This window comes from Muscardinus avellanarius (assembly GCF_963383645.1).
Source record: "Muscardinus avellanarius genome assembly, chromosome: 14".
NCBI classification, from domain to species: Eukaryota; Metazoa; Chordata; class Mammalia; order Rodentia; family Gliridae; genus Muscardinus; species Muscardinus avellanarius.
This window is the reverse complement of record NC_137800.1, coordinates 77,898,258-77,919,456: the sequence shown is the minus strand read 5'-3', so window position 1 is coordinate 77,919,456 and position 21,199 is coordinate 77,898,258. Positions and strand designations below refer to the sequence as shown.

General features: G+C 43.5%; 1 protein-coding gene across 1 annotated transcript in view; it reads right to left on the bottom strand.

Moving 5' to 3' along the window:
* CDKAL1 (CDKAL1 threonylcarbamoyladenosine tRNA methylthiotransferase) overlaps nucleotides 1-21,199 on the bottom strand; it is a gene marked incomplete at both ends in the record, with an annotated part of 604,736 nt that overhangs the window by 48,274 nt on the left and 535,263 nt on the right. The window lies entirely within an intron of this gene.

The following is a 21,199-nucleotide window of genomic DNA, read 5'->3' as shown; positions in this document are numbered from 1 at the left end:
CGTAAAACTTAGCCACCGAAAAGGAACCAACAGATTAGTTGAAAACTTTAAATAATACCCAACCAGGTTTCGGATCATCCTATACACTCTTTAAATCAAACCTTTGGTTTTTATAAGTCAAATGTTCTGGCTTTGTTCAAAACTCCTACTTTCATTTACTCATTTTTAGAAGATAATAAAAAAAAAAGAGTAGAAAAACATCTTATAAATTGAAGTTTTAAAACAGAATGAAGCAGTTAAGTCAAATCTAGGGAGAATTCATCATCATTACAACCCACGACTATTTCTTCCTGTATTTGATAACAGATACACACTTTACAAAATAAAGCGAGGGGCTGAAAATCAATTTATCTAAATAATCATTATCTTGATATATAAAAGTTAGATATCATAAAAATGGAGAGGAGGCAATATATGGAAGTAGAGGGGAGTCCTCCAGAGCAGAAGGGAAGAGAACTGATCTTAAAAACACAGGATTTTATAGCTTTTCATTTTGCTCATCTACTTATATGGATGTGCAAAAATCATGGTATTTCTCAATATCATATTTCTACATAGTTCTAATTTAAAGGAGAGAAACCTTGCTTATACAAATAATTCAAATGAAGAGGAAAGTTGTGGGCTTTCCTAGTGGCTATTCTTCTCTAATAGGCGGGGGCTCTGCAGAAACCCTCTTCCACCCTGTGAAGGCATTTGCACCTATGGGGCGGAAGGGCCCTTTGCCTGTGCTGCCTGGTGCTAAGATCCCACAGTCTGGAGCAAACAAATCGTCCTTTACGGCAGGCAGCTACCTATACAAATAAATTGGCGCATGCTTGTAATCCCCACGCTTGGGAGGCTGAGACAGGAGGATCTCACAGGTTCGAAGCCAGCCTCAGCTACTTAGTGAGGCTCTCAGTAACTTAGTGAGACCCTGTTTCCAAATAAAATAGAAAATTGGTCTGGGAGGATAGCCCAGAGGTAGAAAGCTCCTGGGTTCCATCCCCAGTACCCCCCCCCCACAAAATCAAAGTAATTCTTTTGTCTGCTCTATAATAAATTTGGAAAAGAGACCAAGCTGATTAAAACTTCACCATGGTGTGGATGAAGCATGTGTTAGGTCCGCTTGCCAATCTCGCTCAGGCATCGTTCTTTGTTGTTTTTTGGTAGCGCTGAAGATTGAACTCAGGGGTGCTCTAGAACATTGAGCTACATCCCCAGCTTTTTTTTACTTTGAAACAGAATCTTACTAAGACTGGCCTCTTAGTGAGACCTTAAAAACTTAAAGAGTAAGTGTGGTGGCGTACCCTTGTAATTCCAGCATTCGGGAGGCTGAGACAGGAGGATCGCGGTTCGCGGACAGCCCCAGCTACTTAGTGAGGCCCTCTGCAACTTAGTAAGACACTTTTTCAAAATAAAGAATAAAAAAAAGGCCGGACGTGGTGGCGCACGCTTGTAATCCCAGTGCTGGGGAGGCTGGGACAGGAGGATCACAGAGGTTCGAAGCCAGCCTCAGACATTTAGTGAGGCGCTCAGCAACTGGGTGGGACCCTGTTTCCAAATAAAGTATAAAATAGGTCTGGGAGTATAGCCCAGAGGTAGAAAAGGCCCTGGGTTCCACCCCTAGTACCAGCACCACACAAAAATAGGGCTGGGGGTGTAGCTCAGAGGTAGTACCCCTGGGTTCCATCCCCAGTACTGCAAAAACAAAAAACTTAAGAGTAGCCTCTTAAAAACCTGCAATCTCCTTCTCAGCCTCCCAGTACTGGTTACAGGCATGCGCCACGCTCCTGGCTCTGTGCATCTTTTAAATGTCAGTCTAGTCAATTCTCTACATCTTAGCACGGGGCCTTGCTGCAGTAACACCAGACTCATCAGGATGGACACTCAAAAACTATCTGTAGTTTTAAATTGATTAATAGATGAAAAATGTTCTCTTCTTACATGCTGTCTGTGTAGGCACCCAAATCAAGCCCAAAGACAAACCTTTAGTGGTCCTCTTATCATATCATCTTACATAAAATAATTAAATTCTGTGCATCTAAAGATATAAAAGAGAGGGTTTTCATGAAAATAAAATGGAAACCAGAAGAAGAAGGTGACTAGGGGGAGGGAGAGAGGATGGGAAAGGGGAGCTATTAAGGAAGAGAATTACCTTAAGTGCAGGTACACACACGTAACAATGAATCCTATGTATGTATGTATGTATGTATGTATGTATGTATGTATATTTTGGTGGTACTGGGGATGGAACCCTTCTACCTCTGGGCTACACTCCTAGGCCAGGAGTGTAAACAGGGTCTCTTAAGCCAGTGAGGCTGGCTTTGAACCTTTGCTATCCTCCTGTCTCCTCCTCCCACGCGTGGGGACTACAAGCGTGTGCCACCACGCCCGGCATGAATCCTATTTTTATAATCACAATGTGCCAAAATACCTTAAGAACAATAAAGGTACATGCTGGAAAAGTATTTCCATTTTGTATTTTCACTTCGCAAAATACCTATAGTGATACTTGTAATGTCGGCGCTCAACCCCGCCCCCTCCATGAAGTCCAATCTCTTGATGAGGGGTTGGAGGTCCAGAGGGACCAAATCCCTTGCCACAGTCCACAGCTGGCAGGCGACGGATATCGTGATAACCAAAAGCTGCAGTCTGGTCCAGGGTCTGAGCTCCGAACCCCCTGGCTGTACTGCCTCTTCAATTTTAGAGCCAAGTTGTAGTTATACAGTAACATTACACATGCTTAATTAATCCTGCGGAGGCGATCACTACCCAGAATCTGCTGTGGAGTTGAAATGACTCCTTTCTTATGAGAAGGCCTTTGCTGAACCTATATGAAATATTCACCACTTTTAGAGATAAAAGTTAAATGACACCTTTAAAGTCACTGAGGGATCAAAGAGATTATGCAGCTAAGATGGTAACTTTGATGTTCATTTATTTATTAGTAATTAAGGCCTGTCTAGTTTTTAAAAATAGATAAACCAGTATGTAGTAAAAGGCACATATAACCAGGTAACCCTTGAAAATGAAAACTAAACAACTGAATCTGTGGAGGAAAAAGTGGGAGCTAATTCTACCCTAAACCTAAGGTACGGTTTAGGCCTGAGTTAGGTCCCTGTAGTTGAACACTCTGAGCTTCCTGACATGAAAAAGGAAGGCAGGATTGCCCAGATAAGTTCTACCCTTTCAACAAAGCAGGTGAGAGGCTTCATTGAGAAAGAAAATTGAACCCGCCTAACAGATTTGTTTGCCTTTCCAGCCAGCAGACCAACTTTACCGTTCTTGCCTAGGTAAGAGCTCTGAATGGAGCAGCTGCTCCACAGAGGTCAAAAGTGAAAACCCCAACGTAGGACCACATCTCGGCGCTACCTGGCTGCGTACCAGAGGTGCTTGCTCTGCCGTGCACGGGGCCACCGCCGATGCCCAACTGGGCTAGCAGCCTCCAATGAGATTCCTGACTATTTTATATCTCTCCAATCCATTTTCCATAATCCGTCAAGAGAGGGATTTAAAACACTCAAGTCTGGCCATGTCCTCTCTCCACTTAAAACCTGACAAGGGCTCCGGGCTGCTCTCAGGAGAAAGTCCAACACCTCCCTCCTGTTGCCACAAAAAAGCCCTACTTTATCTTTCAAATGAGTGTGCAGGAGGCCATCTAAGGAAGATGCCATAATTCATTTAACCACTTTCCTATTAAGAGACACTTGGCTTGTTCCCAATTTTTGGCTATTACCAACAATCATAATATGACTCTGGATACATGGGTGAGCGTTACTCTAGAAGTGGAGTTACCAGATTGAACAAATAATATTTATGCTTGTGATTTCCACACAGAAGAGTTAAACTGCCTTCTGCATGGCTTTAGCAATTTATTCTTTCTCACGTGGCTTATGGGAGCTTTCTTTCCTACATTGAATAACATTGTCTATTATCAATTTAGAAAAAAATAAAACTTTGCCAATATAAAAGGTAGACAAATATTTTTATTGTGCTTTTCATAATCCTAACTGCCAAGGAGAAGGAACATCTGGATTATATATGTGTATGTTTGTATGTGTATATGTAAATATGTATATAAATACATATTTTGGGGTAAATTTTTGCCCATTTTTCTGTTGAGTTTTTTTTTTTTTTTTTTGTACTGGGGGTGGAACCCAGAGGCTTTCTACCTCCGGGCTATACTCCCAGCACTATTTTATATTTTATTTTGAAACAGGGTCTCACAAAGTAGCTGAGGCTGGCTTCGAACCTGCATGATCCTCCTGTCTCAGCCTCCCAAGCGTGGGGATTACAAGCGTGCCACCACCACGCCCGGCTCTTTTCTGTTGAGTTTTGATGACTGGATTATAATTATTTTTCCTGGCTTGTTGCTTATCTTTTAACTTTGTTCAGTATATCATTCATTATTAGAGCCTTTTACTATTTTGTATTAAAATTTATCAAAAACTCTATTGGGCTTTTAAGTGAGATTATATTATTATACCAACATGCTATCACATAACCTACCATTCTGTATAAATACTAGGCACACTTTAAAAATATATTATATTGACTCTTTAGGATAATGTTAGAAAGGGTTGAATATCATTGTATTACCTTGTCCTACCCAAGAGTATATTGTGTTTTATAATTTAAGTGTATCTTCTATAATCTTCTGAAAGTATCAATATTCAACATAAAGGTCTTGCATGCATGTTTCTCTTGTTAGATTTATTTCTGAGTGTATCTGCTTGGTTCCTTTTGGAAGTGAAATACTTTTCTATTGCAATTATTTAAATTGTCCTTTTCTGGCAATTTTATTTTTGAAGGGAATTTTTAGGTGGCTCATACTCGGTTGTCCTATTAGTTTTTCAATTAATTCTCCGGGATTTCCTGTAATTGTTGATGCACTTTTCTGCATTCTTTATTAGTCTAAAATTTTCATGAGAATGGAAACTATTTCTATTCCTTCACTGCCACAGTCCCAGTATCTGGTACATCTCCTGGTACAGTAAGCAATCAAGGAACACTTTCTTTTGTGTGTGTGTGGTACTGGAGATGAACCCAGGGGCTTTCTACCTCTGGGCTACAGTCCCAGACCTATTTTATACTTTATTTGAAAACAGGATCTCATTAAGTTGCTGAGAACCTCACTAAGTAGCTGAGGCTGGCTTCGAATCTGCACAATCCTCCTATCTCAGTCTCCCAAGCGTGGGGATTACAAGTGTGTGCCATTATGCCTGGCTCCATGAATACTTTCTAAACTGGGTAAAACCAAAGCTGTAGATTGGGTCTTCCTTTTCCTCTCAATAATGGTATCACTGTGTACTCATTTCTCCTTTCCACGCCCATGTTCAGCGAAGGAATGAGCCTATAACTCCACTATTGAGATACCCAGTGATTAACCTAGGAAAATAACACACCGGGCATTTATAAACACTTTCCTAAATTGGTGCTGGATGTCACATTAAAACAGAGCAAAAACCGAGCGTGGTGGCATGTGCCTATGATCCCAGTACTTGGGAGGGTGAGACCGGAGGATGGCAGGTTTGAAGCCAGTCTCAGCAATTTAGTGAAGTCCTCAGCAACACAGCAAGACTGTTTCAAAAAATGAGGTACACAGCTGGGCGTGGTGGTGCACACTTGTAATACCAGCATTCAGGAGGCTGAGACAGGAGGATTAACAGTTCGTGGACAGCTTCAGTTACTTAGTGAGGCTCTCCGCAACTGAGTCAGACCCTGTTTCAAAGTAAAGAATAAAAAATGGGGCTGAGGGTGTAGCTCAGAGGTAGAGTGCCCCTCCTGGGTTCAATCCCCAACCCCCCCCAAAAAAATCAAGGGAGCTGGGTGTGGTGACGCACACCTATACATCCAGTACTTGGTCGGCTACGGCGAGAGGATAGCAGGTTCACGACCAGCCTTGGCAACTGTCTCAAAACGAAAAATAAAACTGGCCCAAGGACATGACTTGGTAGGAGAACAGTTGCCTAGCATGCACAGGGGTTCTGGATTCCATCTCCAATATTGTTCCCCCTCCAGAAAAACTTTTTTTTTTCTTTGCATCAGCAACATTTTAGAACCAGTGCGAGAATTTTCATTCCCCACTTTGTGAGGAAGAAAGGTTACCTAGGACAGTCTGTAACAATGGATGTGAGCTAAGATGATGAATGAGGCCACTTTTGTTGTTTTTGCTCCTAATCTGGTGCTCCAGGAGGGAGGAGCACAGCTCTGGGGAGCGACTTGGCACTCTGGGCACTGCCTCACCCAGAGCTGAAGACACACGTGCCCCGCATGTCACAGAGCGGCAGCTGCCCGTGCCTTTGCTGGGCTTCTCTCGCTGATAGGTACGGATCCCTCTCCACATCATCAGGAGCTCGATGGCTTCTCTATCACGTTTTCTTCAACCTGCCAGGAAACTGGCAGACCCATTGAGGGTTATGCTAGTCTGGTAAACATCGCTTTTAAAACGGCACAGGTTCCCGGTGGGGTCACAGTGCTTGCAATATCCGCTCGTTGCTATTATTATCGTCATGGTGGGGCAGACTCTGTAAAATGCCCTTTCTCTCTCTTACATTTTTAATGACCGCTGTGAAGACCACCGTATTTTGCTCCTGCCTATATTCCTTCCATCTAGATAAAAAAAAAATCATCCTTTTTAGGTTTCCCCTTTCTGTAAATAAACAATTTCCTTCTTCTCATATGAATGTCCTCAAGGTCTTCACTGGCCTGGAACTCTGTCCTGCGGTCCATGAAGTGAATCCACACAAAATTAGTTCCTGTCTCCAGCAGAAAGGAATACACAAACACATTTATGTTTTGGTAAGGGAGGATGTTTATAAACAGCTTGAGAGGAGAAAGGGGTGTGTGGAAAAGAGCAAGCGGGAGAGCAAGAGGGGACAAAAAAGTAAGAGAGAAAGAGAAAAAATAGTGAAGCTCTGTGGGTTTGGAGGTAAATACATCACCTTAAAGAATACTGCTAAGAGTCTGCTATTTACATGGGCTATGGGTACCACAGCACATTAGAAATGGTTTTCATAGCTCTTTGAAGCCATGCTGATTTTTAAAATATTCCCTTTAGCCCTCAGAAACAGATGGTATGCTTTTTATTTTGAAATTACCCCTTCCACCTTTCCCAACTGAGGTGTATTACTTGCTGATTTGTAAGACAGTAGCTCTGAGTCCAAGGAGAGAAGCAATTCCACACAAAAGAAATTTTGTTCATGCGCCACTATGTCTTAGGCATTAAAGGTTCTTCCCACCAGTGAATTAAAATTAATTTCTCTGCAGTTTCCAGGTGTAATTTGTGAAGCAGCTGTTCAAGTGAGCAGTCTTTCCAAGCTGGTTGACATTTTGGGACCCTGATAATGATCCCATCCTGACTGCATCTCGATGCCCCTCTGAGCAGCACGGAGAAGGACCTGGACCACACCTGGATGTTACCTGTGCGGGATCTAATTCTCACCAGGAGTAAGAGGCTGGGTGTGGGGATGGAGGTGTTGAGAGTTCTCCCTGGTCCTCATCAAGAATGGCTGGCTTGATTACCCTGATCTACTGGGTTGCCTTTTCTAGTCTGTGTGTTCCATTCAGTATGTCCTACATGCAGTTTAGAATTATAACCTTGCCATTCCTCAGGCTTACCGTCAAAAGATAATGCCCTGCCAACCCTGCCAAGTTATTTACAATCTGGCAGACCTTCTTGGGTGTGCTTGTCTAGAATCTATCAGCACACAACAGTCTCAAGGGCTTTCACAGAATGAAATGTCTCAGAGTCCTGCCATATATTCTGATGTTGAGCTGTTAGGTCCTTGTGTCTCTGGGAGGAAGGTTTATAAAGTCACTTGGTAAATAAATTTTTTTAAGTAAAATGAAGTTGATGACATTTCTGACTTACTGTACTGGTAATGAAGAATGTGGTAGACAAGATATCATTGCCTGGCTATCCATTAATAATACACTTAGAGTTCTGGTCACCTAATCGGTTGATAAGCTTTACAAGTTGTTTCAGAGTGGGCATCGAAGGAAAGTCAAACATAGAATACAGAGACTCTAGCACTTTCCACACATTTGCTTTTCTGTATGCATGTGTGTGGTCCTGGAGATTGAACCCAGTGGCTCTCTACCACTGAGCTACAGTCCCAGCCTTTTTATTTTTATTTTGAAACAGAGTCTAAGTTACCACATGTTGGTCTTGAGCCTGTGGTCCTCCTGTCCCAGCCTTCCAAGTCCTGGGATTACAGGTGTACACCACTGAGCCCGGCAGCACTTTCCATAGATCTGATGTGAGCAGAATGTGAATTCTTAACCACAATGATGTCTAGAATTATTAAAGAGTCTGGTTACAAGGGCTAAATGACAAAGCTGAGAAGTATTGTTTGATAAGACCTCAGGTCCATTACAAACTAGTTGCCGTCTCTGTGCTAAGCTTATTAAACATTTTCTGGTGTTTATGAAACAGTCCTTGCACGGCTCCTATGATCATGTCGGTCACAGTTACTTTTAGTAGAACATTCCTTCAAAGTGATTAAGTCCACTAGCTGTCAGCTTTGACAACACATTTGCAGAAGGGTCTTGGAAAACACTCTAAAGGCAAAAGTATGACTACTGGAACTCCTTGCCGGCCTCAAAACCTCTACTCACCAGAAGCCCAAACTCACTAGAACATGAGTATTAATAAGAAGGTTATTGAAGTTCACATGCGACGTCCAGGCTTGCGAGCCATGGTGCCAGGCATGCTTCTCTGGTGTGAGAGTGCATTCGCTCACATGATTTCATTTGTTCCTCCAATGACTAAAGTATCATTATCTCTACAACTGAGGTGGGGGTGTGTCTCAGAGGGGAAGTGACAAACCCAAGGTGCCCCAGGTGGCGAGTGGTGGGGCTAGGCAGCAGTCTGGGTCTTCTGTCTCCCAGGGTTTGTTTCCTTCTCATGTTCAAGCTTGTTCTCAAAATAATAAACCAGCACCGAGGCAGATAAGGATAGGAGCATCTTGAGACAGTGCGAACTATGCGTACTTCTTAGCTTCTCTGTTATTATTAATTATTCCGCCATAAAACATGTTCCCAATAGTTCATAGTATGTCCCCAATTTTCCCTAAACAGACCCTGTGCTCTCTTTGCTTTATCTATGAAAAGCTACGCTTTGTCTGCCTAACAGGTTTTCAATAGATGCCTAATGAGATAATTTGGTTTGGTTGATGGCTGGTGTAGCAATGGACCTGGCCTGCTGAGGTCTTAAAAGCAGTATGTCAGCCGGGCATGGTGGCGCACGCTTGTAATCCCCGCGCATGGGAGGCCGAGACAGGAGGATCGCACAGGTTCGAAGCCAGCCTCAGCTACTTAGTGAGGCTCTCAGCAACTTAGTGAGACCCTGTTTCCAAATAAAATATAAAATAGGTCTGGGAGTATAGCCTGGAGGTAGAAAGCCCAACCCCATCTGCTTGTGCAGTTCCCACCTCCCCCAACTCTTACCCATAATACTCACTTTTTGGCAATATTGAAAAACGACATGAAATTCTGTGAGCATGGCACGCTGTCTCATGCATCTCTACTCCTGCACTCCCCTCTTTTCCTCTCTCAATGGTTGGGTCAAGGTGTAGTAATAACGGAGCTAAATTCTGTGCCAGGCATGGAAAGCCAGGAATACCCATCCTCTGCATCTCCCCTCTGCTCAGCACATGGCCAGTGCTGAAGAAATGACTTTGGGTGCAACGCCCTTATATGTTATTAAAAATCAGGTAGCCGGGCGTGGTGGCTCACGTTTGTAATCCCCTGCACTTGGGAGGCTGAGCCAGGAGGATCGCGCTGATTCGAAGCCAGTCTTGCTGGCTTAAGAAACCCTGCTAAAAAAAAAATATATATATATATGTATAAATATAATAAGTTTGGGAGTGTAGGTCAGAGGTAGAAGGGCTTCCAGGAACCCCAGTACCACCAAATAAATAAATAAATAAATAAATAAATAAATAAATAAATAATAAAAAAATAAAAAAATTTTAAAAAATTAAAAACCCAAGTAGAGTGGTACACAATTTGTAATCCCAGTACATGGTAGGCTGAGACAGGAAGACCAGCCTCAGCAACTTAGAGAGACTCTCCGCAACCCACTGAGACCCTACTTCCAAATAAAAATAATACATCTTGGAGCCGGGCGTGGTGGAGCACACTTGTGATCCCAGAATTCGGGAGGCTGAGACTGGAGGATCACGGTTTGCGGACAGCCTCAGCTACTTAGTGAGGCCCTCCGTAACTCAGTGAGACCCTGTTTCAAAATAGAGAATAAAAAATAGGGCAGGGGATGTAGCTTGGAGGTCAAATGCCTCTGGGTTCCATCCCCAGACCTGCAAAAAAAAGAAAGAAAAAAATACGACTCGGTGTATAGCTCAGAGGTATAACACCCATGGGTTCAGTTCCCAGTAAAATATACACACAGACACACAGACACACACATAGTAAATAAATAAATAAATAAATAAATAAATAAATAAATAAATAAAACAGCTTCTTCTGAGGTTCCCCAATGAGATACTTGTAACATTTCTGCTCCATAAGATTGAACTCAGGGCCATTCTGCCTCTGAGCTACACCCCAGCTCTATTTTTTATTCTTATTTTGAAACAGGGTCTCACTGAGTTGCAAAGGGCCTAAGTAGCTGCCGTTGGCCGTGAACCGTGATCCACCTGTTTCATCATCCCAGGTACCAGGATTACAAGTGTGTGCCACCACGCCTGGCTTACTTATAAAGATTTTTAAACCTCAAAATGGAATGTTAAGCTATCTAGTATTTGTTATTTCTTTTTAGAACTGCTCCGAGTAAATAAAACTAATCTAATATTTCTGTTAGCTATCAACTATTTCTTGGCTCTTTACAGTCCAACCTTGGAACTCAACGACACTCATTTTTTTTCTCCTTTTTTAAGACACAAAACATGCAACACCACACTTGAGAAGGGTTGGTCAGTAAAGAAGAGGCCGACTTCAGAAGAAGAGTGATGGAAATGCTTAGAACAGCACGGTGGTGTCATTAAAGCCCTTTCATGAAGCCCCTGACGCCCTCCGTGGGAGGGGCCACCCTCCACGCCAGAGGATCTGCACCCAACTCTGAAGTAAGCTCCATCCAGGAGGGCAGTCCACCCCCTCAAGACCAGGACGCTTGGCGAACATGGGCTTCCACACCAATTAGCCACTTCTCAGTGGCCTTCATTCAAGTTCTTAAAAAAAGTCTTCAGCCAGGTGAGGTGGTACACACCTAATAATCCCAGTGCCCAGGAGGCTAGGACAGAAGGATTACAGGTTTGAGGACAGCCTCAGCAACTTAATGAGACCCTGTTTCCAAAATAAATACAAAAGAGCTGGGGGTATAGCTCAGAGGTAGAATGCCCTTGGGTTCAATCCTTAGCATTAAAGAACAAATTAATTAAATCAAATATAAACCGCCAGATTTGGTGGCGCATACTTGTAATCCCAGCACTTAGGAGGCTGAAACAGGAGGATCATAGTCCGTGGTCAGCCTCAACAACTTAGGGAAGCCCTCTGTAACTTTGTGAGACCCTGTTTCAAAATAAAGAATAAAAAATAGGGCTGGGGGTGTAATTGAGAGGTAAAATGTCCCTGGCTTCCATCCCTAGTACCACAATAAATGAATAAATTAATTAATTAAAAAGTCTTCAAAGCGTGTGCTAAAGCTGAGGAGATAGAAAGGAAATAGGCAGATAGGGAAAAGGCCTCCATAGAAAAAGTTAATTTCCTGAGTTTCCTGAGGGTCGATGAATATTTGAAATTCCAAAGGCTCAGAGATAAGAAGGACCAGAGCTTTACAAAGCCATCTGTTTACTAATCAACAAACCCAGGAGCCCCTCACTGAGCAAGTCTGACAGGAGACTCTTCAAAGGACTTGCAAATACCCTATGCAAATCCTGAGAGCTGCTTCCCAGAATTCCTGGAATCCCAAAGTCACCCTAACCAAAAAGAGGACTTGCAGACATCGGGCGAATGCCCTAGTTGGCCAGCAAATGGGGCTTTTCCCTCTCGGGGCCCCCTCCCCTTTTGGGGGAGCTGTTCTCTCTCTCGCAGGTAGTGTTAGCCCTGAGAGAAGGCAGAGTGCAACTGAGGGCACGTGGCTCAGGCTACTCTTGGGTAGTGACCTGAAGGCCTCTGCTGGACATCAAGGCTGACCAGGGTCCCTAGGGGTTACCTGCACCTCTTTTCTGGCAGATCATGTGGACTCTGGGAGAAAGTAGTTTGCAACTGACGGCACTTGGCTCGGGCGACACTCAGGTAGTGACCTAAAGGCAGCTACTGGACATCAGAGACCTGACAGCCCGAGTGGTGTTCTGCCTCTTTCCCTATTCCTTTCTGGCAGATCGCATGGACTCTGGAAGAAAGCCTCCTGTAATTGAAGGCATTAGGCTTGGGTAATTCCCAAGTAATGTCCTGAAGGCAGCGGCTGGACATCAGAGACCCGACAGCCCCTTTGGGATGTTCAGCCATCTTTCCTCCTTCCCTGCTGCTTCCAATAAACCTTTTAGTCCCCTCCCTGAGGTCTGCAGGTGTCATTCTTCGCTCACCATAGACAAGAACCCTGTAAGGAGACGCTGAGTTTCTTCTCAAGAAACTCCGTTTCATCTATGATGAAACTCCAGGTTTCTTCTCAGGAAACCCCCTGTTTCATCTTGGGGGGCTCAGAAGAAACCCCCGTTTTAAAGCCACACAGATGAATAAATAAGACAGATCTCCGCTGTGAAGCTTTACGGCGTAGTGACACAGCATGGGGACTCTTTGCAACCTTGAGACCATCTGCAAATGCGAGATACAGTGACACCTCAGGGGCCAGCACACACACTGTGAAGCTGGGAGGGTCAAGTTTTAGGGATAAGTGAGAGAAATTAGGTCTACAAAGGTCAAAACAGTGTTTTCAGTAGGGAAAAAAAGCCCAGGAGGGAAGAGGACATTCTGCCCTTACCTTTGATGCAGAGGGGTTTTGGACTTATGAATACGGTGTCTCATGTCTCGTTTACTCTGTGCTGTCACTAGGAAGGGCGGGGTGGGAGAGGAGCCGATGATGCGGCCTGCCCAGGCCTGGGTGCTAGGCTGATGACCTGTGCCTGCTATTGTGTATGAGGCATGGCAGTGACATAGTTTAATTTCTGTTGTGGTTTCCAGTCTTTTAGATTCTAAACACTAGTAAAATGGCAGAAATTAAAAAAAAACTCTAGATTTTTAAAATTATGCTATCTACTTTTTTTTATGAACAAGTCTATTTTTTAATTTTAAAATTTATGGTCCTAATATTTAATAATAGGAAGAGTTTTTTTTATGGTACTGAGGGCTTTCTACCTCTGGGCTATACTCCAAGACTATTTTATATTTCATTTGGAAACAGGGTCTCACTAAGTTGCTGAGAGCCTCCCTAAGTAAGTAACTGAGGCTGGCTTTGAACCTGTGTGATCCTCCTGTCTCAGCCTCCCAAGCGCTGGGATTACAAGTGTGCGCCACCACCCCCAGCTAATAGGAAGCGATTTTAAAGATTTTTCTAAAGAGTAAATTTAAACGGACTCTGCTGTACATCTTTATTTTCCCTATGTCTGCATATTGTTGAAAATGTCATCCAGGATCAGGATTTTGTGGACCAATAATTAGGAGTGCTTGGATAAATTAATTTGGGGCCATAATTAAGAAGGAGCGAGAGGGTCAATACCAGGCATAAGGAGCCCAATTAATAAAGTAATAGAATTTTCAGAACACAAAGTTGAAGACAAGATTTGCTTTCATGCTTAACTCCACATCTCTTTTTCTGATGGTCATCTAACAAATATCTGAGCTTTAGGAGTTTCCATGGTATAGAGGGTTTGAAAAATTAATCAGAGAGCCTCTCGGACAAGAGGAAGCCAGCAGGGTGGAACAGAAAACAGACCAGCAAAGACTTCAAGACGGCGAATTGAAATCAAGACATCACAGGCAACAGGATCCGAAATCAGAGGCCCTGGCTGGCATCTGATTCGAGTTACTGTGCAGATGAAGAGGCTCGGATCCAGTCTACCCTGAAGGCAATACACAGAGGCCTCTGCGCTACTGAGAGAGCGATGCACAGTGGGCTGCAAATTCAATCCCAGGAAGGGGGCTGGTGCGCGGGAGCCAGGACAAGCGGCTCACTCAGCAATCGCAGGGCGCAGCTGGTCCATGGGGCAGGGCGGTGCTGGGGCGCTGAGGAGTGCAAAGGGCATCTGGGGGCTTCATGCTTCAGGCGTGAAGGACAGGCGTGCAAATGTCCTGTCCCAGCCTCCCCTGGCTGCGTGACCTGGATGCCCCGACCCCGGATGGATTATCACAGAAGGGCTCAGGCTTGTCAAGGGTTAACATATCCAAGCGGTCTTCTTCTGGTCCTTCAGAGCAAACAAGAGGCTCTTGTTCTTACCTTCAATATTAGAGCAAGATCTGGATTTACTAGAATTCTGCTAGCTCAGGTCCCGGGCCAGAGCTGGCTAGAACCATGGGATGATCCTGACAGCTCAGCGTCTCCGTGCCGTCAGATGCACAGCCTTCAGTTTTAGGGTCTCTTAAATGTTAAGTGTCGCCTCTGCGGAGGATATTCATTTTCATGGCCCCAAGTAGACTGAGATTTTATGGGGAATTAGGAACTCGCAAGATGGGAGTCTTTAGTGTGAAAGCTCCCCCTTCAAAGGCATGTGTTGTAAACTTAGGCCCCAGAGCAACAGTATTGGGAGGTGGGGTGTAAGGGGGTGTTTGTGTCATGCGGACTGTTTGCCAATGAACGGATGCTGAGCATAAAAGGGTCAGAGGCTGTGAGTTCTACTTCCTGCTGTCTGGAGCACAGGCTTGCTTGCTGGCCTGTCCACCTCCCAGCAGAGTCCCAGCACAGGCCACATGGCAAAAGGCACTCACCCAGACAATGTCCAGAGCCCTTGGTCTGCCCTCCTCCAGGCTACAGGAAATGACTCTCTCTGCTTTATACATTTACCAGTGTTCTGTTACAGTATCACAAAACAGACTAAGCCATATCTCAGTCTGTTGTCCTGGCAACCACACCTTAGGAAATGCTTCTGATGTTTGGGGGAGAAGGCAGTAAGTTCAAGTTCATAGTCAGAAAGATTTTTAAGGATAAAATTTCGAGGAACTGTGTGGGGTCTGTAATTTTAGTAGCAAACAAATAAAAAAAAAATGTCCCTGAGAATAAAAGATGCTGTAATCATCAATCAAGTTTAGACAGAAATTTAAAAACAAAGGTCAAAATCCAGGTGTGGTGGTACAGGCCTATAATTCCAGGACTTTGGGAGGCTGGGACAGGAAGACGGCAGGTTCAAGGGCAACTTCAGCAAGTAGTGAGGCTCTCATCAACCTAGGGGATCCTGTTTCTAAATAAAAATTAAAAATTGGACTGGGAATATAGCTTGGAGGTAGAATGGCCCCAGGTTCAAACCCAGTAACACACACACACACACACACACACACACACACACACACACACACACGGTCAAAATGGTAATAACACTGTTGAGTGCTGCGAATCATTCCAGAATTCATCTGCAGCGTGAATGGTCCCAGTGTTTTCCTCGAGCCAGTAGACAAACGGAAAGCCTTACTTCTCAGACTTAAGCTGGTTTGCAAATGAGAATCACTCGCATTTTGGAACTCTGAAATCAATCTCTTTCTCCTCCTTCCAAGGCGTATCCCAAATTTCAAACCTCTGCTTCCTGCAATTAACACTGTTTCAAGAAAATACGAGCATAAATTAGCTCCTGTAAGCGGTGTCTGTATTACTTATTAAAAGCCGCGTGCTACCACAATAGACACGTGCATTCTAAGAACTGAATTAACGAAAATTGCACTTTGTGTTTCCCGTTGGAATGTGCCTTTTCTTTTGCGCCACAGTTTAACTCCTTTCTAAATGTAGCTTTTAGTAGAAAATGGCAACAATTATGAGCCCTTTGAGATTTAAAATCTGAAACTCAAATGATCAAGCCTTAATAAAAGCCTAATAAATTCCTTTATGTGTTATATTATGTCTGCTTAATTACTCCAAGCCTATCAAAGAAGCAGAACAGAGGCAGGGTTTATACATTAGCTTTACAGAAGAGTGGATTTTAAGACTTTCTCCTCTAAATTTAACTTTTATGTGTACATCTAAAATATATATTAAAAATAAAAAATATATATTGAAATATGAATATAAAATACAGGTCATTCCTATAGACAGATTGAGAAGATAAATTTTTCTCTAAAGGCAAAAAGTGATTAAGTTCTTTACCTCAAAAACAGCATCTCTTATTTTTGCTAACATTTTATCTCTTTCACTGATGGGAAAGAGGTCCAACATGTTTGTCAGAACTACCATTCCAATATTGTTTTCCTATAGAATATAAATAAGTTTTTAATTCAGCAATTAGCCACTTATTTAGAAAATGGCCTTGGTTTATCTGTCTTTATAGAAAAATATAAAGTAAATTAATACTGATAATGTTGATTATGTACAATATTTTGGAGAAAAGAGAAAATGCAGTCTGTCAAGTATATATGGAAGATGAATTTATTTAATTGGTACTGAGGATTGAGCCCAGGGGCATTCTACCTCCAAGGTACACTCTAAACTCTTTTATTATTTTACTTTTTTTTATTATTTTATTTTTGTTGTACTAGAGTTCCTGGAAACCCTTCTACCTCCAAGCTACACTCCCAGACACCTATTTTTTTATATTTTTATTTGGAAACGGGGTCTCTTAAACCAGCGAGGTTGGCTTCGAACCTGCGCGATCCTCTTGTCTCCGCCTCCCAAGCGTGGGGATTACAAGCGTGCGCCACCACGCCCGGCTTATTTTTTATTTTGAAATAGTCTAAGTTGCTGAGGCTGGCTTCGATCTGCAATCCTCCTGTCTCGGCCTCCCAATAACTGGGATTACAGGTGTGTGACACCATGCCTGTTTGACCTATTTCATATAAGGTGTCACAATGCCCTTATGTAGAAGAGCAGGAGATCCCTCTTCCTGACACCAGTTGTTACACTGGGTGTCCCAGGAGGTCATCTTCCATCTTCGACCTCATGCCCCCAGCCAAGAGAAGAGGCTTCTTGGACTATAATGGGCTCTGATGTTTTCCTTAATTTGCATTTTCTAATTACTAGGCTCTATATTTTCGTGATTGCTTCCTCTTTCTTTTCTTTTTTTCCCCAGTGCTGGAGACCAAATCCAAGACTTCAGTGGTGCAAAGGAGACATGGTACCGCTGAGCTACACTTGCGGCCCAGAGTTTATAGTGACTGGATTACCCACTGTTTTCCTTTTCTTTTTTTTGTGTGTGTGGTTTTGAGGTCTGAACCCAGGGGTACTCTGCCACTGAGCTATACCCCCAAGCCCTTTTTGTTTTTTATTTTGAGACAGGGTCTTACTAAGTTACTGCACAGTGGTCTCGACCCTGCAATCTTCCTGCCTTAGCCTCTCAAGTACCAGGACCAGAGATGTGCACGTCACCGAGCCTGCCTTGTCAGCACTTCTGTGAATACAGTCACGCATGCTTTGCTCACAGTTGCTCAGGCCTCAAAAACAGAAATACATAAGAAACTAACAGATATTCATAAAACGGAGTACGTATTTATGGCCCAGAAAGCATCACGGCAGGGCACAAGTGGCCTCAGCTGACTCGCTAGCAGCCTTCTCCATGCCTGTGGGGTCTAAAGTGGGGCAGGAGCAGCACAGCCCAGCCCCCGGGGGCTGCAAGCTCAAGGCCACGGAAGAAGAGCGTTGACATTCCTGTCACTGGAATGACGGGCAGAAAGGACTGCAGCAAGCAACAGTTTGAGCAGGATAATTTGACTCGCTGGGACCCTGAGCTTCTCCAGATGCTGAACTCAGCACGGGACAGGAGATGGGGGGCAGCATTTCCCGCCCTGAATAAAGCAGCTCCTGGGTGGAACCAAGAATAAGTAACCGCCTTGTGTAAATTGAAGCCAGGTCACCAGCATGCACGTGCTCAGATGCACTCTGCATTCCCATACAGAATATATTCAATAGCCACACATAAACACACGAAGGCATCATATTTACACGCATGGGTAAGATGCACCTTGTCTTTTGGACTCATGGTAGAGGATAGGAAAGCCAGAAAGGAAAACAGCGCTGGTAAAGAAGTCCTGAAGTGGAGAGCTCTGTTGCTACCAAGCTCGCTTCCTGCCATCCAGCACTATTACAATAAAATGCCTGCGAATAACATCTCTCTTCCAAGTAAACATGCACATGCAGATACAGATTTCGACTGTGAAGATTTAATTCGAAACAGAAGGATGTGCTTATGGAACGAGAAGTGAGTCAGGAGCCCCTGGGCGTGCCCAGGTGCTCGGCCTGTCTCCCTGACTATGCCTGGAGTCAGCACCTTACCCAGGCTGCTTCGTTTCTGTAAGGCGGCTTTAGGTGATGGGCAGAGGCTACCAAGAAGCAGAACCACCACCAGGCCACTGATTCTGGGTAGGATGACTTGGGACCATCAGGGCAGCTCAGTTTCACTGGTAAGATGTTGATTTGGCGATTTTCTTTATGTTACTTAAAATGAAAAACAATGCAACAGAAAACCCAAACAAGTTATCAACACAAACACATATGGCTTTGTAATTAATTATAAGGCTTACTGTGCTTGTGTGGTCAAGACTAGTGGAAAACGGGACAGTCCCAAGAACATTTATTAGGTACCATTTATTAGCTGTCTATTATTATTAAATCTGGAGACTTTACCTACATCTACCTTGTTTAAAGTGCTACAGAGTGATTATTCTTAGCCTCATTCTAACACCACTGACTTGAAGCACTGACGCAAACTCATTCAAGGTCATCAAGCCGGACTTGGAGCACAGAAGCAAACTCGTCCATGGTCACCGAGCTCATAAAGGATGGAGCCCAGCCCAGCCCTACGTCTGCTGAAGTTGCCTTGTTCAAAAGCCCATCTCTTAAGCTGGGCAAGGCGGTGAGCTCTTATAATCCCAGCATTTGGGAGGATAAGATAGGAGGATCCAGGTTCACAGCCAGCTTCAGCTACTTCGTAAGGCCCTTTGCAACACAGTGAGACCTTGTTTCAAAAAAAAAAAAACAATTAAAAAAAAATAGGGTTGGGGGTGTAGCTCAGAGCTAGAGTTCCCCTGGGTTCCATCCCCAGTACCGAAAAAAACAAAAAAAAGTCCATCTCTTGCCCCTCTAGTTACCATTCCTCTACATATTATGGCAAAACCAAAGAATATGATATAGAAAAAGAAATCAATAAGCACATATGAACAGCCAAATAAATATCAAATAAATATGTGGCTAAAATGAGCCATGGGTTTAAGCTGGTTTGAAAGAGCAAGTCAGGCACACAGCAGATCCTTTTACTTGGTGAAACTTACCGGTGCCCAGGATTGCCCCAGGATTGCGCATCCTCCCTACTTCACATGGGCTCATGTGCTTAGAAGGATCCCGTCCCAAACCTGTGACAACAGCAGGTGCTCGAATCTCACTCTCTGGCTAGAGGGGTCTCTGCATCTCTCCAGGGGCTTGGATTCTGTCAACCCCGCCATCCAAATGGTTTGGTGGCCACTACTCTTTGTTTTGTGTTTGGTCCTGGGGATTGAAAAGAGGGGCATTTTACTTCTGAGCTATTCCCCCCGGCCCTATTTTATTTTCTATTTTGAAACAGGGCCTCAACTATGTTACTAAGACTGTCCTCAAAGCTGCGGTTCTCCAGTGTCAGCCTTCCAAGTACGGGGACTACAGGTATGCGCCACAAGGCCTGGCTGGGTGGCCGCTCCTGGTAACTGCCCCTCACCTCCTTGTACACACTTTTCTCCCTTCCTAGCTCCCATCATGCTTCAGCCCCTCACAGATGCGCTTGTCTCATCCCTCTACAAAATAGCACTGGACGACTATCCTCTCCCTCCACCCTTTACAAAAGGAACGTTCATTTTGCAACTAACTGCTTAAAAGCACAGAAAGGCATAAAAAAGAAAATCAAAGCACCCGGGGTTCTGCCACTTAGACATAACGACTGTTACACTACGCTACGTATTTGACCTGGCTTGTTTTTTCTTGAGTAAATGTGTAATATTTTTATAAAATTCCTTTCATATATACATGTCATCTTATAACACTTTTTCAGTTTCTGAATTATCAGTGAGCATTCTTTCCCATCATTAAATATTCACTTATAACATAGTTTTAGGGACTTCTTGGTATTATATCATACGAATGTGACATTTATCTACCAGATATTTAGGTGGTTCTTTTCTGTGTGTGGGGGGGGGAGGTATAGGGATTGAACCCAGGGGCACTTTACCACCAAGGTATATCTCAAGCCCTTTTTATTTTGAGACAGGGTATGACTAAGCTGCCCCGGCTGGCTTCAAACTTGTAATCCTTCTGCCACAGCCTCCTGAGTAGCTGGGATTGCAGGTATGCACCACCATACCCAGTTTAGTTTGTTAACATTTTATTATAAACAGTTCTGTGATGATTGCTGTTACAGATTTATGTTTATTCAGTGTCATGACTGTTTCTTTAAAATATTATTCCTGAGCACATTTGAAAGGCCTTGATACAACTTGTACGTTGCCCTTCTTACAGCTTTTATAAAATTTTGTTCCCAACAGGACTAATTACTAATGCATGAGATGTGGGTCTCTTGAACATGATGAATAATTACTAAATTTCAAAGTGACTTTTAAGTGAATTAACTAATTTACTTAACAAATACTCATTAACCTTCCATACATCCTATGTTCTGAGGATACAGTAGGGAGGCGTAGTCCCTGTTCTGAAAGAACTTGTACTGTCTCCAGACAAAAAATAAAGTGGCAACAACAGCCCCAAGAAGGCAGCCCAATGGGAGGTGACAGGCGGCGATGTCCTGGGTTCGACCAGGCTTCTCCGTCCCGACTCATCAAATTCTGCACCTTCTGGCCCTAATGCCTATGTTTCATTCTTGCTTGAGCTGGGGTAAATAAAAATATTTTGTCTCAAAATCCCCTTCCCAACTATAAAAGGAATTGCTACTAACTCAACAACTTCCTAAACTGAGCCTTTTCCAAACACACATACTGATTACAAAGAGAATAATTTTGGAGGAAAACTAGATAAAGCAAAACAATTGGGAAATTAGGTAAAATGTTTCTAAACATTAAAAAAATATAAATTTAAATGTTTTCTAAACTCGGGATGGCGGCCCATGCCTGTAATCCCAGTACTTGGTAGGCTGAGACGGAAGGATCACAGTTT